Genomic DNA, 23,173 nt, shown 5'->3' on the forward strand with positions numbered 1-23,173 from the left:
GGACACGTCCTTCGGGACACGATGGTAACAGCACAGAGCACATTTAGGGCCCTTAGTCGGCAGAAAGGAAACCAAACTCTGACCGCTCGAGGTCGGCTCCCGCAGGGGATTTCTTCTTCTGTCGGAGGGGAGGGTTGTCCTGGTTTGTGAATCCAAAGTCTGGAGCCCAGAGCTCCAGCTGCCTGCACATCCTCACCCACAGCCCCGGCTCCCCCAATTCAAGGCCACGCCTCTGTCCAAGGTGCAGGCACGGGAGAGGTGGGCCCCTCCCCGCGGGCCTTCGCGCCCACCCGCGTGCTTGTTTGGTGACGGGCCGGGCTCCCCTGCGGCCGCACGGGCTCCGGTAGGGAGGGGCTGCAAGGGGGGCTCTGAAGCGGTGGCAGGCTCACGGCGACTGTTTTTGGAACGAAAGAATGAGTGAGTGAGGGCGTCACACGTGCACCTTGGCCTCAGGCGGCCCGCCCCCTGGAGCCCTCTGCAGAAGGAGTCTGTGTCACAGGAAGGTGAGAGAAGCCAGAGGGGCGGGAAGCTTGTCTGGTCTGTGTCCGGATCCCCTTGAACTGACGGAGGCCCTTGCTCCCGCCCCGCCCAGTCGTACGGCAGAAGGTTCGCCGTAGACAGGTGTTGACTCTGCCTCCCCAGCCCCTGGACCAGGTCCCCCGCTGGCCCTCCAAGCAGAGGCCAGGTGTCCCCGGAGCAGCCACCGAAGACTTCTCTCCAAGCGGAGCCCGTGAAGTAAAACGACCAGCCCAAGGTCACTGACCACGAAGTGGCAGGGCCAGCGCTCCAGCCGCGAGAGCCCCGTGGCCCCGTCTCCACTAACGGGCTCTCCCTAAACGGCCAGCTGCGGAAGCGGAGGTCAAGGCCGGGCTGAGGGGCCGGTCGGGCTGCCCGGGAGGGGTGCTGACGCTCCCCTGTGCCACTGGTCCCCCTCCCTCTGGCATGAGCCAAATCAGAGGGGCGTCTTACACCCATTGTATGGATGATGAAATGAGGGCCCTCAAACCTAAGTGGCCCCCCCCAGATGACAGAGCAGGGGCGGAGGGGAGTCAGGGTCTAAACACAGGGCTTCCTGACCAGCCAGTCACCCTCAGACCTAGCCCATCCGGGCGCAAGGTCAGCCTTAAAACTCGTGACCCTTTTGGAAGAAAGAGCCGCTTTAGAGACAGGAGGTCACTGAGTGTTTCGTCCTGCCTGGCACGTCAAAGCAAAGTGAACTCAACACAGCTCTGCAGCAGGGCCGTGAAACACGGCAACCTCTGTCCAAGGGGGGGCGACAGATTGTGGCTCCTTTACGGGCACGCCTGCGGGGAGCCCCGGCTGGGCCCCACTCTGCTCCCCAGGACCGACGTGTCAGCCGGGGGCCGTCTGCCTGGGTCTCTTCACCATGGATCCAGGTGACCCTGGCTCCCGAGGAAGGGGACCCACGGCGCGGAGCCACCGGGCCCGGGGTGAGAGTTCCCGGTTACCGCCAAGCTGACCCGTCCTGTCTGTGGAGGCCAAATGTGTCCTCAAGACCCGAGCCCGGGGCTCTGTCCGCCACCACGGGGAGAACTTAGCATGAGGCCCAGAGAGACAGGCGCCCTGCCATTTACCAGTCCTATCGCTTCTGCATAACCCCCCCCCCCACCAACCAGGGCTTCGGTGCCCTTGTCATAAAAGAGCTCCTTCCTCACAGCTTGCTGGGGGCATTAAATGAGCTAATAGGTACAAAGCCCTTGGAACAGCAGCTGGCTGATAGGAAGGCTGTGAGGAGGCTGGAGGCCAGGCAGCCCTTTCGCAACCACGAGGCAGACTGGCTCCGACAGCAGGGCCATCCCACTCTCCCTCGACGGTCTTGCTGTGGGAGACCAAACGCTTGTTAGTTAGCTGAGCTTGTACGAACAGGGCTCATTTGTTTCCGATAAACGTGCCGAAGCCAGGCTCGTCCTTGTCGAGGGCTCGTCCTTGTCGAAGAGAACTGGCTGGGGTTTGAAAACCGGCGGGGATCGTGTGGCGTGTGTAGAGGCCGGCCTGACGGGCAGCGCTGAACTGCTGTGCGGGGGGACATGTCCACAGCTCACTGGTGACCTTCACGATGAGCCCGACATCTCGTTACCTGGAAACCACAGTCCCCACACAACAGCTCCTTTCCGTGTCGCTGTGGAGACCAGAACTTCTGCAGGCTCAGCGCTCGGGGCCAAGACCTGGTTCCACTCTTTGCTGGCAACGACCTTGGTCTTTGTGCCTCAGTGTCCTCATCTGGGAGACGGGGATGATCATTATCGCACCTCATCCAGTGTTGTTAGGATCTGATGAGTTAATCCGTGGAAACACACGGAATGTCAGCGCACAGTAGGTGCTCAGGCGATCTTTGCTTCAATGTGTTGCCAGCGGTCTGTGCGGTGATGCGCCCAAGGCCACCCTGCCGGGAACTAGATGAACCCCAGTCTGAGTACCGCTCCCCGCCCCCGCCCCCGCCCCCGGCAGCCAGTGAGTCTGAAGGTCCTGCTTCTCCACTAAAGCACCTGCGGTTTGGCCAAGCGTCCAGCCCCACCTGAGCCTCAATGACCCATCTGTAGACAGATCAGGTCATTCCCGGAGGTGTTCCAAGCACCGAACGCACACTTTTCCAACCGAAGGAGCAGCACCTCCAAGATGGGCCACGACCCCATGCCCCGTCCCCCGCCCCCCAGGCAGCCTTGCTCTCTTCCTACTGAGAGGTCAGGCCTATGTCCCCTCCCCCTGAATCCGGGGCTTTGGGACGCTTCGTTCGGTTGAGTGCGGTGGGAATGCCGCTGCGCCTTCCGAGCGAGGCCAGATCACGGCACCGCGGGCAGCTCTCCCGGGGTCCTCTCGGGACACTGGCCCTGGGGGAGCCGGCTGTTGCTGGAGACACCCAACCCAAGACCACGGTGCCGGAGGGGCCACGAGTGCTCCAATCCACAGCTCAGCACGGAGATGCCCCAGGGAGAGGCCCCCAGCTGAGCCCTTCCTGTATTTCTCCCCGCAGGGCTCTGTCCCTGTAAACGTAGCACCCCGCCCCGCACCCCTGCGGCCTGTGGTGGGGGGAGGGTGCACAGAGCACGCTGTGCCGGAGCCTTTGTGGGGGACGGGGCGGGGGGGGGGTGGAGGGGCACAATGGAGAGCTGGGTGTGCGGAGGGGCCAGCAGCAGGGAGGGGGGGTGGGGAGGGTCACATTCCACTCCTTCTGGGCACCAGGGCGGGCGCAGGGCCGGGACACACAGGAGCTAGCTAGCGAGGAGGGAGGTCAGAGTGACATCGGAGCCCCTGCCGCCTCCCTCCCCTGCTCGGCTTGCCACTCGGTCCCTCCCTCTCCCCCTCCTCCCCACTAAGGTGCTCCCTGGCCTCTGACCCTCACTGCTCATCGAACACTCCCTTCACTACCCAGGAGATTCTCTGCACCCTTCACACTTCCTTCCTGCCTTCTCCCTCCACGTGGCCTCCCCTCCCCACACCCTCCCCCCACTGGCTATGGGGCACCCCCACCCTCCCAAATCCCCCGATTGTCCCCCACCTCCAGAGTCGGGCCTCAAAGGTGAAGGGGAAGGTCGGGGCTTGCTGGGGGAGGGGGTGGCGGGGCATCGCACAGTTGCGTCCTCCGGCTCCACGGGACAGGGGAGCCCTGGGGCCACCGCAACTGCCCCCCTTAGACCACCTGTCACCGGGCAAGATCATTGCCAGCTTCCCTTTGAATAAAAAGACCGTGGTAGGGCGGTGGCCAGACTGAGCCTTGACTCAATCACCATCTGAGCCTGTGATAGTGAACATTTTAAAGTTGGGGACAGAAACGCCTAAGAGGAAAGAGTTAAAATTACGGAGAATCCCACTTTGTCCAGTGGGTGTTGTCCCTGGAAAGGGAGGGAGCCCGAGATGGGGCCATTGCTGGGGCGGGGGGAAGGGGGCTTGAGTTTCAGGTCAGAACAACACGGGCCGCAGTTTACCTGGCAGAGGTCAGCCCTCCAGGTTTGTTCTCCCAGAAGACGGACTTGGAAGCCCTGACTTTTCCCACACTGGGTTCTGGGGGCTCTCAGAGGAGGGGAGGGGCGTGGCAGCCACAGTATGCGGGACCTGGTTGCTCAGGGGTGTGGACCCCGGTGCTCCTGTTACTGGAGCCCCAGTGGTTGCAGAGCCCCAGGGGAGCCGGGAGCTGCCCCTGAACGTGCACCCTTCTCACCCACAGAACTGAGATTCCCTCGCCCTGACTTTGCTGCGAGGCTCTGCTTGATAAAGGAGCCTTGGAAGGAAGCGGTACTGGCTCCCCTAAGACTCAGCCCTCCTGGCCTGGGTCTGCAACAATCCGACAATCCCATGGGGGGGGGGGCGGGGCAGGGGACCTCTGAAGTCTTCCCTGGTCGCCCCGCCTGGAGCCCGGAAACTCCCCTGCTCTAGCTGCTTTGATCTGCTCCCTCCCACCCCCCAGGTGGCGTCAGCTAGGGACACAGGACTTCAGAATCAAGAGCTGGGCCGAAATCGCGCCAGGGTCGCTCGTCCTCGCAGCCTCCCAGAGCCCGTGGGCCCCGAGGTGCCCTTTGCCCGGGAGGCGGCGCTGAGCACAGAGAAACACACCGGGAGGGGACTGGGGTAGCAGTCCGAAGCAGTTTTCTGCTCCCAGGCCATGAAGAATTACGTTGTAGAAAATCGGAGAAGGCCGGGGGCGGGGAGAGGGGGGGAAGGAGGGAATGTTCAAGCAATTGCATAAAGTAATTTGCAAAACCTGCACATGCACAGGTCGCCCTGTTTTTATAAGGATGAGAGAAAATACATAACAGCAGTAACAGTAGCTAATGCTCTCACTGCTCCTCCCTGAGGTGTGCGTGCGTGCGTGTAATTTGCACACAAAAATACCAAGACGTGAGAAGCTGGTACCTCCTGGTGGTGCACTTGGGTGTGCCTTTTCCCCTCCTTTTTGTGCTGCGGCACTTTCCGGATAGTCTACGACAAACACAGGGCACTTTGCAAACCGTTTCCATGATTCGTTTCTCAAGACTCCCGAAAAGTCGAGGCTCAGCAGCCCCCCTGCAATAGAGAGACGCCGACACGGGGATCGAAGCCCTGGCTCCCCTCCCGCCCCCAGGACCGGCCGGGTCCCGCCTGGTCCCTCCGTGGCGTTCAGCCCACTGCGGTCGGTCGGGCTTTCCTGGAGCAGCTTAGCGGAGGCCTCGGCGCGTCCCAGGTGCTCAATATGTGATGTTAAATAAAGCTTTTTCTAAAGGGTGTTTCACCACCTCCCCCAGCGGCATCCAAGCCCAACTCGAGCCTTCCCGCCTCTGAGATGGCCCTCTCCCTCCTGGACACTATCTGTTCCTCCGGGGGGAGGACGGCACACGACACAGCAGAGACCCTCTGGGACCGAGCCCGGAGCCAGAGGCGGTGCACGGCCCGTCCCACCTGGAAGGAGGGTGTGGGGCCCCCACATTCCGGGTGAGGGGACCAAGTCTCCGAGAAGCCCAGGCCGGCCCCCGAAACCACAAAGAAGCCTTCCCGGTCTCTGTTCCTGCTCCCTTCCCCGTCTGTCTTAATGGCGGATACGCTCTGCTCAGGAAGCTACCCTGTGCCACCGAATAATCACACTGTCGTCGTCGTTGTTGTTGTTGCTGTTTTAAGTGAATCGGTCGCCCAGCTCCGTGAAAGCCGGCAGGCCGCGGGGCCCCGAAGCCAGCGCTGCAGACAGCCCGCACTGACAGGACCTGTCTGGATCTTAGCAAAACAGAGCTCTACCTCGGAGGGCGAGGGGCTGGCTTTAAGAATGTTATCATTTCACTGAAGGAAAAAACAGAAGAAGAAGAAGACAGGCCAAACTGTTTGGTCAGCAGCGAAATCAATTTATAAATGACCCTTCCCGTGTGTCCTGTAAACTTTCCCTTCTCCAGATTCTGAGGGTCTGGGTTCCGGGAACATTTTGTTTAAAAAAAAATCATACGTTAAGCAAAACGAGGAAAACGTTCTGTCGTCAACATCGTAAGCGAAGTGTACATTCCCCATGAGGTACGTGACTCATTTCCATAAAACTGTTCCCGGAGTGTTAATGCGTGAGTCCCGAGGGCAGCCACTGCCACGCCCGGGGTGACCGTGCCACGTTGATGCAGAAGCGACCCGGTGGGTTGTAAGGGACCTCTGTGTACCTTGTGACAGGCACTGGGGGCTGGGGGCGGGGGGGAGGGAAGAAAGAGAATTACTGTGTGACTTCTGTGGGTCCTTAGCTCAGCCTGTCCCTCTCTCCATGTGCTCTCCCCGGGAGCCCCAGGGGCCCAGGCGCATCTGGGGCCCCGCTGGCAGTTACAGTTCGGGGCCAACGGCTTCGCAGAGAAGCCCTGGGCTTGAGCCCCAGCTCCGGCACTGGGGACCGGGGACAAGACGTGTCACAGGGCCAGACCAGGGCGGGGTGAGGGAGGCACTTCCTGCTAGCACCACGATTAAGGGGGCGCTGGAAACTCAGCCATCAAGACAGAAACTGTACTTCTATATTTAAAAAATTCATAATTAATGCAAAACCCCCACGACAAACAAAAGAGCAGAATTTTGCAGGAAGGACAGGACCTGACCCTCCCCTGCCCGAACCACCTTACTCGCCCTGAGCCAGACCCGTGTCCCGTCTCTGCTTACAGATGTCAGATTTTACTCTGCATGGATTTATTTTTGCATTCATTTAGACCTTTCTTCTTGACGCCTGGGTTTTTTCAGCACCTCCTTCAATTCTGGGCCTGAGGCGAGGGTTTCACTCCCCTCCCCTTGCTCTCTGCCCCCGGGACAGTCTCATCCTCCGAGCCTGGTGTTCTCAGAAACCCCAGCACCAGCCACGGCTCCCGGGGGTCTGCGGCCTCAGAGCAATGGTTTGTTTGCTCACCCACATGCGGTGTTGTGCGTTCACATGTGCAAAGACCGGGGTCAGGTCCTGAGACGCCGGTGCCCCCCGACCCCGAGCTTGCAGTGTGACGGTGCAGACAGGACAGGATGTGGGAGGGACCCCAGTGGGGACAGGCCTGCCTGCAGCAGATATGACTGAGCAGACAGGAGTGCGTGCGGGGATCCACCCTGGACCAGCGGGAGCCCCGGAAGCCTTCCTGGAGGAGGCAACACTCTCCCAGGCCTCGGGGAACTTGACAAAGGGGAGAGACAGCACGTGTCTGAGATAAGTAACAAAACGATTGGCTTGAAGGAATCTCTGTGAGCAACGGGCTGTTACAAGGTTCTGAGACGGTTCTGGAAGATGGACACATCCTTCCCTTTGTAGGGAATTTCTGCTTTCTTTCTGGCTGATGCACACGCACACGCGTGCACACACACACACACACAAGCCCCCAGCAGCCGCCTCTCCTGCCCAGGATCCAGGGGCCATGGTGGCCTTCCTGCCCCGAGCTCCCCGCTCAGGGGCACTTGCTGGCCGGTCACGTGCCCTGGGCCCTCCTTTCCCGCAGTCTCTGCTCTCTGCTGGTGTCCACCCCTCACCCACAGTGCAAAGGCACACTGAGCCAGGGCGTCTGCATGTTACCCGGGCCTCATTTTTAGGGGCCGTAAGTCCTGAACTCTCCCATAGAATTCTTAAATCCTTCCTGAGTCCCTCCTGCCTGGGAGCAAGCCCCCAAATCCAATCAGAGAACGCCGCCCAGAAAGTCAATCTGCTTGAGCGAAAACTAGACGCTCACACCTAATCACCCATCCCAAGGGTGAAGGAGCCCCGGGCAGCCACAAAGTGATCGAGGTACATGTGGACGTGGAGAGATGCCCGTGACGTCTACCGCCAGGCTGAAAAAAATCAGGCTCCAAACTCGCAGTCCAATATGATTCCAATAGCTTTTTCAAAGCGAGTGTTTATATGAAGAGACGCCTGGGGTGGGGAGGGCTGGGGGGCCGCCGAACGCTGCCCGCACTTACTTAGGACGGGAAACTGGGAGGGGAAATTTTTTTTAAAAAATACATCTTTACGTGTTTTGGCAATCGAATGTTCTACACGGGCATCTGTTATCTTTGCACCAACAACAGCAAAAGCCCAGCTAAGCTGTTTGCATTTAGCACCGTGAGTGAGTAAGAAAGAGCTGATTTTCTAGGTAAATCCTGATTCTCTCTTGTAACAGAAGCCTCGTGATGGAGTTACCGGTCTCTGTTCGAGTTGCGCATTTCCTAACTGACCTGGACGGGAAGCCAGACGACTGGTTTGTCCTGAGGCACACGGACCCGATTTCTGACTGTGTTCGTGCCACCCGGTGAGCGAGTGGCTGGCCACCGAGGTGCCACGTGGCTCAGAAAGCACTGCTCTGAATCTCGGAGCCTCTCTGCACATGGCGTCTGGTCATAGCGAACCCCGTGCAGGCTTAACCTCTTAACGCAAAGGTCCAGCTTGACACCCACTGAAACTAGACCTTCCAGAACCTCCACAGTTTAAAGGGGGGGAAAAAAAGGCATTCTCTTTGTGCGTCTGTCTCTGTCTCCTTTCCATCCCTCTTCATTGCATATAATATGGGAGATGATTTAGAGGAAGTAAATCTTAAAGAGCAAGGTGCCGATGAAACGTGTAAAATCGGGGCAAAGAGGGGAAGTCATCAAAACACGTCCACCGACTCTACGGAATCCCGCACAGCCGCTGGAGCGCGTCATAAAGCAGACTCCGAAACGTGTTTGCACAGTGCGTTTACCTCCCCACCGTGAGACCCCGGAGCGGTGGACTGACGCTAAGCATCTCCATGCGGCGGGTAGACCCCGGGGGCCGGCAGACGCCTGCCAACACTTGGCCGAACCCCCCAACAGATCTGTCTTTCCCTCGCCCCACACGTGCAGACACAGGCACGCACACGCGGCCGCCGCGGGCACACGTACACGTGTGCACACACACGCAAGCCCCGGCCAGACAAGCGCGTGTTTATGTCCGTGGTCAGGAGCATGAACAGCCCTCTGGCCCCACTCGGCGCGGGTGATTCGTGACCCTGGTCCGTCTGGGCCAACCTGGGGTGGGGGCCGGAGGCCCCCGGGGAGGCTGGACGCTGCCGGAGAAACGACGGCGGGGACGTGGCCCGTGGGGGGATGTCTTGATTTATCCCGAGCCCCGTTTACAGCCTGTCCATTGTGCACCGTGCCCCTCCCCCCCCCCCTGAGCAGGTCCAGCTGGAAGGAGACAGCGCTCGGAGCTCCGTGGGCGCAGACAGGACTAAAGTAAACACAGTGGTCATCGGCAGGCAGTTAGCAGCCTTTGGACAGATGATCAGCGTTGAGCTGGTGACGGACCACACACACGAGGCCCCCTCGGACCACACAGGCATCCGCCTGCCCGGCCTCTGCCTACGCCACACGCACACAAGGCTGGCCTCGCCTCACCGCGCCTTTCCCCCGCGCCACAGGAGATTTGGAGAAGCGTCTAGAAACGCCTGGATGTTGCAGACCCATGGCTGACCCTGGCGTTTCCAGGGGCCCCCGCTGGAGCCCCCTCAAGTCAGGCCCTGCGACAGAGACCACTGGCCGCGAGAAGCCGAGGGGGCAGGGTCTCGGGGTCACAGGCCCTCTGGGCCTTGAGGCCTCAGTCTCCCCCATCTGTGAGCTGGGGCGCTCACAGCAGCTGGTGTGCGGGGTGTGTGGCTCACGGACCCCTCGGGCCCCCGTGTGACTCTTACTGTCCCCCAGCAAGTGGCCCACATCCCGCTGAGACCGGTGCCCTGAACACTGGCCACCCTTTACCAGGCGGCCGCCGTCCTGCCCCCACCCAGCTCCCAGCGGGCAGTGACCTCTGCAGACCAGTCCCTTCAGGTGACCCTCAGACCCAGAGGCCACCTGGCACACTTGAGGCTGTGTCCTGAAAGCCCCACCCAGTGGGACGCCCCTGGGGAGCGCTCGCTAACGGCTGTCCCCCCCCCAGCACGTTCGCAGAGACCCTGCCCCTCTCGTGAGGACTCCCCCACTTCCGTGGGCTGGCACGAGGTGGGCAGGTGCCCTTCCCCTTAGGGGCCCGCTTTCAGACACCCCAGGGTGAGGCCCCGACCGCCCCGGGCCACTTTGCCATCTCCGGAGGGCCCCCGAATCCCAGGCCACCTCCCTAACGGGGAGCCAGGCGAATAAAGCCCCTGCCCGCTGGCCAAGGCGGGGCTGGCGGTGGTTTAGGCTCCAGACGCGCCTTGCAAGGGGCCCATCTACTCAGACTCACCAGGCTCATCGTGGAGAGGTGTTGCCCCCAGGGCGATGGGGGGAGTGCAGGCCGAGGCCAGTCTCCATCCCGGTGACACCTCAGAGCGCCGCTCCGGGGTGGGGTGTGTGGCCTCCGGCCGCCCACAGCACCATCTGCAGGCCTTGCTTGGGGCCGGCGGCTGACCGGGGCCATCTGTCTTCATTACGCGGGTTTATTTGGGGAGGCGAGCGATGGGGGGCTGTCATGGCTGAGAGAAGGCTTGATCTATCGGCAGACATGCTTTGAAGCTCCCTTCAAGGGTGTAGCTGTGCAGATCGGAGGGGGGCGGACGGCAGTCCTGGGCGCACCCCCATACAGAAGGGTCTGCAGGCCGGGGGCCCCCGGGGAGCAGGCCTCCAGGGGAGAAGCGGGCGAGAGCCGCGCCTTTGAACTCTGCTCTGCTGCTCTCTTGGCCTCCGCCCACCGCCCAGGCCACTGTTCCTGAGGTCCCATGCGTTTTTAATGCCAGGAGAGGTCTCGGTGCGGCTCGAGGACGTAACGGTGAACATCAGGGCAGAGGCCTCGTAATCTGGAGGGGGAAGCACACAAGAGGCAGAGAAGGAAATGAGATTCTCAGAGAGTAGGGAGAACACGGGGGAAAATGGGGCTGGGATGCGGGGAGGCTGGGCAGGCGACTTCCCGGCTGGTGGTCAGCAGCCCTGGGCCCGGGCTCTGTCTGGATTTAGATCTCAGAAACTGCCTCCTGAGAATCCGTTCTCCATTACCACGGGTCATCCTTCAAGGTCCAGCTCCCTGGTGCACCAGCCCTCAGTGTCCTCATCTGCACAATGGATATGATAAGGGTACCGAGCTCTGAGGACTGCAGGAGGTCACACACGAAGCCCCAGTGAGACCCGGAGAGCCGGCCACAGTGCCCATCCCCGCGGGGCGACCCTCCGTGTTCAGTCCGTGCGGGGCATAGACGCACGCTGGGGAAGATCTGCCACCCTGAGCAGGGAGGAAAGACGCCGTCCTGTCCCGACTCCTCCTCGGGATGGGGTGAAATTACCAGTGAATAGTCACAAGGGTAAGGGAGGCTTCCCACAGAGGAGGAACCCTGAGGTCACTTTTGCTAAAATGGGCAGGGCTGTGCTTTACAAAGTCACACAGAGGGAACGGACCGTATTAGCATGATAGAGGGAAGCCCTGGCCAGAGGGGAGAGAATTCACCGGAATATACTTTCAGGACCCGTGGGAGGGTGACGGCTTTCATCCCGGTGCCCACGCTCGCTCGACCTTCCCTTGGGGCTGGGGTCCAGGCTGCATCCCACGCGAGGGGTGATCAAGGCAAGTCACGAATCTCCCTGCACTCGTCCGGGAGAGGGGTCCAAAACCCCCGTCGGCAGGAGGACGACAAAGACAGAATTCTAAAAGTCGAAGCAGGTGCCTGATACGAAACGGGTGTGACATCTTCCCATTCCCCTGGGTTCCCCCATCTCCCAAGTTTTCCTTTTCTAGTAAGACCACTAAGAGGTGATGCAGAGTCACTTAAATGCTGGAGAGATAGGCAGTGAGGACGCGGGCATTAAACTGAGGGTCAGGCCTTGTCCCCGGCGCCCGTGGAAGCAGATGAGGGTTCGGACCCGAAGCCAGAAGCACGCGCTCTGGGCCTGGCGCTCCTTCCCACGTGCAGGCCTTCGTGCACCCGAGGGAGCTGCGAGCCCGCCCAAAGCAGGGCCTGGGGCGGAGAAGGAGGAAGCACGGCCTCCAGAGAGGAAAGTCCCCGTGTCTTCGGGATCAAGGGCACAGCGACACCTGCCACTCGCTGAGCGCCGACTCTGGGCCCGGAGCCTCGGTTTACAGAGCCCTCAGGTGACCGGGCTCGGGACCCGCCATGCCCTTCGTTCACCGCTGCTGAACCTGGGCATCGAGAAACTGCGACCCTTCCCTGGCTGGGTGCCCGAGCTAGAGCTCCAAGCCTGGAAGGTTCGGCGGGGGTGGGGGTGGGGGTGGGGGTGGGGGGTGGTTCCCACTTCCCAGCAGATGTTCGGTGCCGAGCAGGCCATGAAACAAACCCCAGGTCCCCCCAGCGCGGGAATCACATGTGCCTGTCAGGGCCCAGCGCAAGCATAACACAGACTCTCCGCTCCCGACCTGGCATGGGAGGCGTTTTGACTCCCGCTGCGAAACATGAAGGTCGTGACCCACCGGCTTCCCCAGCTGCCCTTTCCTCACCAGGGGAAAATCTGACAACAGACGTGTTATTTATGAAGCTAATGCAATCCAGAGGCTCTCGGCGCACGGGAGGGAGCGGGAGAGAGCGCGGGAGAGGGGTCTGGCCCCACAGAAACCAGTTTCACTGGCTGCATTGTGAGCAGGACGCACACAGCAGGGCGGGGATGAGGCTCACCACGACCGACCGGCAGCCCGGTGGCCGAAGCTCCAACAACCAACACATCTCCACCCAGGGGCCGCGGGTCCCGGCACATTTTCCCGGGGCGGCCGGGGAGGCACGAGCCCCCTGGGGCGAGCGTTTCTGCGGGGCAAAGACGGTCAAAGCCTCTAGACTGTCACGTCATTCTCATGCAGGGACTTTGCAACGGGCTCTTCCTGCGAGGAAAGCTGAGTTGGTCGCTGTGTTTTTCTCCAAGGACATTTTTTTCCCCTCCCTATAAGTGTATCGTCTCCAAAGACTCGAAATGTCACGGAATCGACATCAGACAACGATTGGACGCAGAGATGCTCCTTTTTTTCTCCACATTTCACTGAATGGGGATGACGAGCAGGCGTGGAAAGACACAGACGTTGTTCACACGGACCTGGTGTGACGCGGGCCCCCCCCGCTCACTGGGTCTGTGATCCTGGTTGGGTCACTTGACATCTCCTTCGCTGGCGAAACGGGAGGGGACTGGGACTTAGCCGCACAAAGCGGGCTAATTAGACACGAGGACACAGATGTCCCGGCAGAGCCCGACAGGGAGCAGCCTACAGGCACTCGTGACTCTCAGTGTCACATCTCCGGCTGCAGACCTGTGACAAAGGGATCACACACACACATTATGGAGCTGCCTCTTGACAGCTGTGTGACCTTGGGCAAGTTACTCAACCTCTCTGCGTGCCTCGGTTGGTTTCCTGGTCTGCAAAATGGGGAGGACCTATGGTGGGGAGAAGGGTGTGAGTTAATAGATGCAAAGCACTGACAGCACCCCTGGGTCCTGGCTAACTGGCATTTATTGCTGCCATTAGAGGGAGAGTTGCCACAGCCACACCTTTAAAATCGCTTAAAACTGTTTCTTTACACACACACGAAAGCATGGCAAAAACAATAGCAACAAAAAGGGGAAACTTCTATTCTGATAAACCCCATTTCAAGGCACTTTAGTCACACGTCCGTGTTTTTCTGTCTTTTGTCACAAAACAGCCCCTCGAGCTGCTCATCTCGCAAATACGTGGGCTTGCAAACAGGCTGCGTGTGGCCTGGGTGAGCTGTCCCCTTCGTGGCGAGGATCCCCGGCAGATCTCGACGGTCCCACATGAGGGGGCGCCTGTGTGCACGGGCAGGTGCCGTGTGGACGCGGACGCTGGGCATCACGGAGTCCACTGCGGGCAGCGTGTGTTTGGCTCCATATTTTTTGTTTATTTAAAAAATGCTTCTTTAAATATTTATTTTTGAGAGGGAGACAGAGCACGAGCAGGAGAGGGCAGAGAGAGAGGGAGACACCGAATCTGAAACAGGCTCCAGGCTCTGAGCCGTCAGCACAGAGCCCGACGCGGGGCTCGAACTCACAGACCGCGAGATCGTGACCTGAGCCGAAGTCTGACGCTTAACCGACTGAGCCACCCAGGCGCCCCTGATGCAGCATTTTAAATGTTTTAATGAGCTCGCACCCATGTGCCCCTTGGACGGTCCCTCAACGCCAGGCAGTAAGGAGAGCAAACGGGTCCGCTCTCCCGCGTCCAGCCTCAGCCCAGCGCTCAGTCAGCAGGTGTCGTCTGTCTCTCGCCGTGGCAGTGAGTGGTCGTGACCTGCGTCCTCACGTTGAGGGAGCAACCCAGCCGTTTTCGGGGTGTGTGCCCCGTTGTTTCCGAGAGAGGACCCCGCAGGCCTGCCGTCCCGCTTCTCCTTGTGTGAGGCCGTCTTCCTCTGTCCTTCTGGCCCCGCACCTTGAAGGGACGCGCAGGAGCCTGGCTCACGACTCACGCCCCACGATGTCCAGCATCCACCCTGCTGTTTCCTGGGGATTTTGGTCTGCGTGGAGCGGGGGCCGATCTCTGCTCGCAGCCAGGAACACAGGTCCTCCACCAGCGCCTGGCCGGGCTCTGCTTCCTGTTTACTTCAGAGAGAGAGGCTGGGGCCTGCGGGGTCTGTAACCAGCCCTGGGTCTGAAACCAGCCAGGCCCCATGAGCGGCTATCACCCCATCGGCCCAGATAGGCCGCGGGGCTCTGCCGTCCGTCAGCTGTCTTCTGTCGTCCTTGAAAGTTCCCTGTCCTGGAATATCTTCTCGTGAGGTGGATCTAGCCCCCGTGGCACGGCTCACGGTTTCTGCAGGGCTCAGCTACACGTTTCACCCTTATTTGCAAAATTAGGACATACATACTCTTTTGAAACGACTTAAAATTTCAGATTGAAAATTTCCAAAAGAAAACCATCAAAGGAGAAAGGAGAAAGGAATAATCGCCCCACCCCAAACCTCATCACCGAGAAATAACGCTTTGGTCAAATTTCATCCAACGTCTGTCTGCACAAATCATACCCATAGAGACCTGTGCGTCCTATGTGACAAAAAGGGGACGGACCCGACATGCGGCTGCTGGCCTGCTTTTGCTTCTAGCTCAGCGATAAGTGATTTCACAGCACTATCAACAGCACCGCACCTCGAATCTCCCTGGGTAAGCTCCCCAGGTGAGCAGAAGGCGCCCGCACGCCGAACACAGATGTGTCTCAGCAAGGAGTGACCGAGTTTCTGGCCACCGACAAGCTGCACGTGGGTCCCATTCCTGCCTCACACGGCGTATCACCTGACCCTCTGCCGATCTATCAATCTGCCAATATCACAGGTAGGAAGGAGGAGTTCGTGTTGCTTCCGTCTTAAAAATAAAAAAGTACTTTGCACATAGTTAGCAGCCGCTTACGCACCTGTGGACTGGCACATCTATTTAAACCCCGGGTCTTTGGGCTGCAGACGCGGCCTTCCAAACGTGGGTCCAGCCCCACCCCACACCTCCTTGAGCCGGCTCGTCTCTTTCTCTCAAGAGACGGTCCTGCCTCTGGTGTTTGGGCGCTCCTGTAGATGGCGAGGGCGGGGGGCGGCGGGCTCACCACCGCCTGAGGGTCCGAGGGTTCCCAGCCCTGCCCGGGAACCGCGCTGGTCCCTCCCGTGAACAGCATCTCCAGAGACACAGAAGGCTAAGTAACTTGCTGAGGGTCGCAGAGCAGGACAGCGGCAGAGAGAGTAGCTGAGCTGTTTTCTCCAGCCCGTGGAAACTCACAAAGGACACGTGAAGCTGGTTAGAGACCTGACTTTCAAAAGAAAATACTTTCTCAAACTATAGACAGATCGATAGTTCCTCAAAATCTTCCTCAAAGCCTCTCCTACAGACGTTTTCTCTAGCTGCCCAAGGAAACGAGAGCCACTGTCCCAAAGCTGTTGAAGCGAGAGCCTCGGGCGTTGTGACCACAGCCCTGCTGGGTGCTGGGGCTCCCGGGAGGCAGGAGGCCTGGCCCAGCCTCCAGGATGTCCCTGTTGACTCAAGATGTCGCCGGTCCACAAGGCAGAAGTGGCTACAGCATAATTTAATTGATACAGACCCAAATTAGGCCACGGCATTCATTCACCCTTATTTTCTTTCCCTCCGCGAGCTGCTTTTAGACATTGGATTTTCTTCCTGCAGAAACGCCTTTGTGCAAAACAGGGGTACACACGACGTTACAATGACCGCATTGGCCTTGTCTCCCGCCCTGCCTCTCCAGCCTCGGCCACCTGCTTCCCAGCCGCCCCCCCTCGCCTTCTTGTTACTCTTCAGAACTTCATTCTCTGTATGTCTAGCCCGCAGATCTCTGAAAACAAGGCTCTGGCATCAGTCAGTCACACTCTGGTATGAACTAGTCCAACATCTTAAACGGTTGAGCCCTACCGAGAAAGAGCATTCCCCCCCCCCCCTTATTTTTTTTAAAGGGGACATGTTCATCCATGAGCTGGGCGTCCGGGATGTGGGCAGTGGGGCAGGCACATTGAGTCTGAAAGGAGACGTCTCACCTCCACTGAAATCAATCCTTAAATTTCACCTCACCCCACCCCCCTGCTTGTTCAAGGACTCCTCTGTCCTCAGGATGAACCAGCAACAGGGGGCCACATCTAATCTCAGGGAGACCGGGTCGTAGAAATAAAATCTTTCCTTTTGTGGCAAACCAAAGCAAACAGGACCTGATGAAACAATGAGAATAAAACACGACAGAGGCACACGCTGCGACCCCTTTCAGTGGAAAAGACTCTGCCCCGGGTCCAGACCTGTCAGTCAGGCAGTCCCGCGTGCACAGAGCGCCAGGACGGGGCAGAAGGTGCCCGCGGGGGCCAGGGCCTGCGGGCTGGGGCCACCGAGGCTTGCAAACTAAATTTAAAACCTCGCCTCCCAAGACCCTTGTGTAAAGGTTACTCGAGGTCTATTCCGGGTTCAGGCTTAAAAAAAGCATCTTTATTTGGCAAGGAAATGCCTTGTGAGAAGGCGCTCGGCGGACGAGGGGCATGGAGGGAAGCTGTGGCTTGGTGAGTTTTTCTTCTGGCATTTACAGCCCTGAAAAATGATTGCAGCTTCCTCTGGCCGCCGGAGCTGGAGCCTGAAGGAGTGACCTTTAAGGAGAGTCTGTTTACTCCGTCTTCGGGCAGAGGCCCTTGCGTGAGCTCTGCAAAGTGGCGCCCCGCCTTGGCGCTGACCCCGGGGCCTGCGTCCAGACCCACCAGTTTGGAACAAGCAGGGGACGAGCCGGGGGCTGGTGAGGGGCTGCTCCGGGGTTGGGGCGAGGGGCGCGTTCCGGGAGGTCAGGGTCAGCCCCTGCCCGCTGGGCGCCCGGGTCTGGCCTCTGGCCTGGAACAGCCTGCGAGGCGGGTGTGTCGTGACCTGCCATTCCATGCTTCGTACGTTCTGGAAACCCTGTCCCGGGGCCAGCTCCAAGCTCCCTCGCTTTTTAGACAAAACAAGAAGTAATTAGCCTGGATGGGGATACTCCTTGGTCTTTGTGGACCACACCGCAAATCGGGTTTGAATCTCGGTCCCCCGAACTCTCACACCAAAAGGTGCACGGAGGGAGAAACGGAAAACCAGGGAGGCCAGGCAGCGGTCAGAACCCTCGTGGAGCTCCCCGAAACGACGCCGGCCACGGCCTTTGCAGCGGCCAGGGAGACTGGAATCTGACTCCTGCGCGCGGCTGCTTAGACGTGAAAGAAATAAGCATGTGTAATGGGATCTGCTCGTTTCCAAACGTTTGAATTAAACTTGAAGCCTTGGATTTACGCTTCTAAAGATCGTTTTGAAAGCTTCCGACTTACAACACGATCGCTGCTAATTTTCTCTTCATACCCTGATTCAACAGCCTCTGTTCCAGAGAGATGGTGCTTTACCAGAATCCTCCGGTCTCGGTTATAAATATAATATTCTTTGCTTGGAGGAAATCTAGAAGAGTTTTAAAAAGGAAAATTAAAGCGACACGCAGTCCCGCTGCTCAGAAGTGCGCACGGTCAGCACGGCAGCAAACTGCCTTCTGTCTGGCACACGTGTGTGCACGTGTGTATGTGCGTGTGTGCACACTTGTGTGCAAGCATGTATACACGCGCACGCACATGTAGGTGCGTGTGTGCAAACGTTTGCACGCGTGCGCACGTGTTTGTGCACACGCATGTGTGCAGGTGTGTGCGTGCACGCACACGTGTATATGGGTGTGTACACACTTGTGCGCAAACCATTGTGCACACGAGTGCGTGTGTGTGCGTGTGCAAACGTTTGCACGCATGCGCACGTGTTTGTGCACACCCATGTGTGCGGGTGTGTGCGTGCGCGCACACGTGTATATGGGTGTGTACACACTTGTGCGCAAAGCATTGTGCACGTGCGTGCGCGTATGTGTGTGTGCAAACGTTTGCACGCGTGCACGCGTGTTTGTGCACACACATGTGTGCGGGTGTGTGCGTGCACGCACACGTGTATATGGGTGTACACACTTGTGCGCAAAGCATTGTGCACGTGTGTGCGCGTGTGTATGTGTGCGTGTGCAAACGTTTGCACGCGTGTGCATGTGTGTGCACACGTGCGTGTCTCATACGACGCATCCTTACACAAAGCCAGCGTCAGGAGTTTTGTTTCACGCTGCCCTCCCTTGTCAGCATCTCATAAGAACGTCCCCGCATCATTAAAGGACCCGTGCAAACGTCATTTTAATGCGTCTCCAATATGCCAACTTATGGATGTGCCATAATTTATTTTACTATTCCTCTACGATAAAAAAATGTTTTAAAGTGTGCAAGCTTCCTTTCCCAGTGGAAAAAAATAGAATAACTGCTCTGGAATGGTTATTTGTGATTTCCTGAAATTAGGTCAAAAATATTACACATTTTTTGTTACCCCAAGTACCTACTTCCTGGTGGATTCCAAATACCGACCCGCTAGGTGACCAGAGGAAGGGGAGCGGCCAGACCCTTTCCTTGTGACACTGGGGTGGGCGTGCCATGGGGTGTGCTGAGCCTCGTCCCTCCCAGGACGCTGTGAGTCATGAGCTAGGCCGAGAACGATGAGGAAAGGCGTGAGGCCTGTGTCTGGGGGCGGGTGTTCCCAGGCTCCCCCCGAAATTTCAGGGGTCCCTGAGCCCTGAGCCCTCGCTGCGCCCCTGGAGAATTCCCAGGCCCGAGGGTTTAATTAATGAGGATCCCCTCTGACCCAGATCCAAAATTATCTCAGATCCCTTCAATCCATAATTCTGGGAAGATCATAGAATGTTTTGTTTGTTTGTTTTGGTTTTTGTTGTTTTAGCACTCGCTGTTGACATTTAACAGGGAAAACTTTTTGCAAACATTGAAAAACTCTGAACTTCTCTCTGCAACTGAAGACATCGCGTGGGTCGCAAAGGAAGGACTTACAAAATAAAAAGAGTGAAACTGAGACAATCTCAAGAGTTGTGTCAATCCGCAACCAATATATATTTAGCGCTCTGAAAAGAGTTGCAAAATGAGCATTGCCTTAGTCATTGGGGAACTAAAATAGTCACATGTGTTTATCCCGCCTGGTCTTGTGTGCGGTAAGCTCTCTGACGGAATTAGGTCTGACTCAGTCCTTTTCCTCCGTGAAACGTCTGTGCAACGTGCTCTCAGATGCTCCCGGTCTTTGGTTGTCAGTTTTATCCCTTCCTAGCGCAACGACACGCTTGAGCGCCCGGGTTCCGTGGACAACCAGGACGCGCGTGTCCTTGGGAGGTTCACCAAAGTCCTAAAAGCTTCAGGACCCTCATCCGTGAAACGGAACGCTGCCTCTTGGCTGCCGTGACCCGGGGAGGAAACGCGGCGGGGAAACCACTCAACGCGTCACTTAGGATCAAGCACGTTGTTGGTCTTCTTGGAAGATCCTGAGGACGGGACACGACAGGGATGCTTGGTGGCTGGGGGCTTCGGGCGGGACGGATGGACGAAGCGTGACCCGTTCTCACTGCTAAGCGTTTGGGACTAATCTGGGCTACAATTTCACATTGTAAATGGAATCAACTGCGCATAAAAGGGGCAGGATCCAGGTATCTGAGACAGCTCACAAATCCGGGGGGTGTGGGTGACGTGGAGGGAGCTTTCGCGAGCACGTTCTGTTTGCCAACCTCACCAGGAGGTTTTGACGTCGTGCTTGGTAAAAGGCGCCCTGCGAAGCAGGCGTGTCATTAACGAATAGTCACGGCGAAGCACGGACCGGCGTGGCCATCGCTCAGCGTGGGGAGAGCGTGCACTTACCCAGAGCACCTCCCGCAGCCCTCCCGTGCTGGGGCGCCGCCTGCCCAGCTCGGCAGGTGCGGGAACCGGCACGGGACGGACGCAGAGCTTGTCCCAGGCTCCCCGGGCTCAAACCAGGCGGTCCGGCCCCAGGGTCCGCGCACAGACTCTCTGCGGCCAGCCTACAAGGTCATTCCCTTCGCTCTATTCCTTTTAAGTTTATTTCTTTGAGAGAGGCAGAGACGGTGCGAGCCGGGAAGAGGCAGAGAGAGAGGGAGAGAGAATCCCAAGCAGGCTCCACGCTGCCAGTGCAGGGCCTGACGCGGGGCTTGAACTCATGAAGCCGTGAGATCGCGACCCGAGCTGAAACCGAGAGTCGGATGCTCACCCGACTGAGCCACCCGGGCGCCCGTCATTCCCTTCTAGGGGGGATTTATCCATTTATTTTCTCCTCTCAAATTAAAAAAACATAAGCTTCTCTTAATGGAAGCTTATGGAATTCAAACGGGGCAGCTCTTTCCCGGAAATATCTGATGATAAGGAAAACAACAAGGACGATAAGGACAGAGCACGACAGATTCATGAGTGACGCCGCCCCTGGGGGAGGAGTCTATTCAAACCGAGCGACCCAGGGGGCAGAGGCACAGCTCCCGTGGACGCGGATGGTTGCTCTGGGCGGCTTAGCAACAGACGGGAGCGCCTGCCTCAGCAGCGGGCGGCGACACCGTGTGGGGCTGGGGCTTTCCACCTGCAGTCACGCTCCGCGGGGCCAAGCTGGTCCTGCCCCTTCGGCCCTGAGCCAGCGCCGTGAGCACCCCAGCACCCCCCTTCCCCCCAGGGCCCCGTGGGGAGAGCCACAACAGCTGACCATTGTCACCTGGGGAGAGGGGCGGGTGGAACGTCCCTCTGCAGAGAGGGGACGGCGGACGCCTGCTCCGAGGCTCAGAGCAAGGGACGCCTGGCGTGAGGCTTCGGCCGCACACGCTATTGGCCCGTGTGCCCCAAGGGGCCGCCAACAGGCGCTCCCAGGTGGGCCCCTGGCACGAGGTCTGTCAGGACGGGCGTCATGCTTAAAAGAGGCAGACAGACGTAGGGGGGGCTCCCGGTTCTGTTGCCCTGCAGCCGCGTGACCGGGGCCTCCTCGTCCTCCTCCGTAAACGGGCACGTAGAGGCCCCTGCCCCCTGGGTTGCCGGGTGGGCGCCAGGAGATGACCCCTCTCGAGCGCATCCCCCTGCCTGGCACCCAGCAGCCACGCAAGTCCGCGCCGGCCGGCATCGTAACTGTCATGTGCCCGGAGGCCTGGTCAAAATCACCGCGCGCCACAGAAACGCAGAACTCCGGACAGGGCAGGGATGAGCAACCCCGGGCTCGGGCCTCGACCCTGGGGTAACTGGAGACAAAAGTGTGGGATCAGACTTGCAATCAAAGAGGGAGAGCGTTTGCAAACGAGCAGGTTACGGTTAACATAAACTTTGGAAACCATGAGGAAATTAAGGATATCACTTTAAATTAAATATCTTAAGTAGACATAACTTTAAATGTGATAAGACAGCTATGGTACATTAAGTCAATGCCCATTGGTAATGAAAAGCGGATTTCTCCAGGCTTAGCTGCCCGGGAGGAGAGATCAATGTCTTTGTACAGGAGCTGACAGTCGTCGGAAGTATGGTTTTAATCATCCCTGGCCCCACTTGCTCTCTGCTTGGCAATAATAATGATTTGTTCTCGTAATGAAATAATATTCATTTACCGCAAACGCAGTGCACACACGGGGCACGATACCATCGGTGTCGCGCCCTGATTAGGACTCCGCTACACGATGATTTCACGGAATTCCAGAATATCAGAGCTGCAGCGGGGGGAGGTCGATTCAGGTCCCGGCCCTTCATTTCACACGTTTGACCAACGGTTTGCGTGGTTCAGGTTGCACCTGGCCGTGAGCTTCCGGGAGGTTCCAGGGAAAGCCGAGCAGGGGTGTTTTCGGGGAAGCCGCTTGTCCCGCTGTGTCCTCTCCCCTCCCCTCCCCCATCTCACTCTCTTGGTCCTTCCCCTTCCCACCCTCCCTCCCCATCCCTCCTTCTCTTCCTCTTCCTCTCCTCTTCTCCTCTCGCCCCTCCTCCTAAGCACCCCAACCCTTCCATGATGAATGCCCCGCGTCTGTACCCCACCCCCGGCCTGTCGGCTCCGAGGAACCCGGGGTGCTCCTGGGGGACGTGGCAGCCTGGGGGAGCCTCGGGGAGCGGCTCGGGTCCGTGTCCTCAGATTCTGGCTTCACGTTCAACCACACCTCCAGCTCCACTCTTACCTGTCCGCAAAGAATGGCCCGAAAGAAGGGGTGTCTCCTGTTTGTTTCCTCCCAGAAAAGACCCCAAAGGGTCCTAATATACAGATAACCCCCTGAGACACCCTGGGACCTGGTCCGGGGCTGTGCCACAAGACCCCTGACGCGGGATCCCGGGGTCCCTGGGTCCCACTGAAGACCCATGAGACACTGGGCTCTCTTCTCACGTCCAAGGCTCTGGGAAGGGAGCCAGGGCCCCGGGCCCCCGAAACTTGTGTGGGCGAAGTCGAGGGCACATCTCGCTCGTAAGGCACCAGCTAAGCAAGCTGAGATGTTCCTGGACGCGGCTGCCCGTGGAAGCTTCCCCAGAAGGTGCTCAGATGTTCGAAGTTCTGTGTCTCAACAGGACACCCGTGTTTTCTATTTGAACGAAAGGGGGGCACAGCCTACAGACGGGGCACATGTGAAGGCGGGATACGGTGGGGATGGGGGGTGACCGTGCTTTCGGGGCGCAGACTGGAGGGTGGGTCTCTGCCTCCGTCTGTGCGTCTCTCTCTCCAGGTCCCTGTTTCTTTCTCTGTGTCTCCGTTTCTCTGCCCAGTTCTCTCTCTGTCTTTTTCTCCTTCCGCCTTCGTCTGTCTTTCTCCTTCTACCTTCGTTCTGCTTGTCTCCGTCCATCCGTCTGCACGGGTGTTCACTTCTGTCCTTCTCTCTGTTTCCTTTTTGTCTCTCGTCTCCTCCCCCCTCCTCTCTCTCTCTCTCTCGCTCCCTGCACTTCTCTGTCCACCCCTCCAACCCCTCTCTTGCTCGTCTCCGCCAGCCTGCCGTACCCTCTCGGGTGCC

At 58.7% G+C, this 23,173-nt stretch overlaps 1 long non-coding RNA gene across 1 annotated transcript in view; it reads right to left on the bottom strand.

Moving 5' to 3' along the window:
• Nucleotides 1-23,173, bottom strand: part of LOC122234167 — a 78,352-nt gene that overhangs the window by 50,029 nt on the left and 5,150 nt on the right. The window contains exon 2 of the long non-coding RNA XR_006211943.1: nucleotides 10,130-10,679. This is a non-coding gene — a long non-coding RNA (uncharacterized LOC122234167). The remainder of the gene's footprint in view (nucleotides 1-10,129; nucleotides 10,680-23,173) is intronic.

This window comes from Panthera tigris, chromosome E2, assembly GCF_018350195.1.
Source record: "Panthera tigris isolate Pti1 chromosome E2, P.tigris_Pti1_mat1.1, whole genome shotgun sequence".
NCBI classification, from domain to species: domain Eukaryota; kingdom Metazoa; phylum Chordata; class Mammalia; order Carnivora; family Felidae; genus Panthera; species Panthera tigris.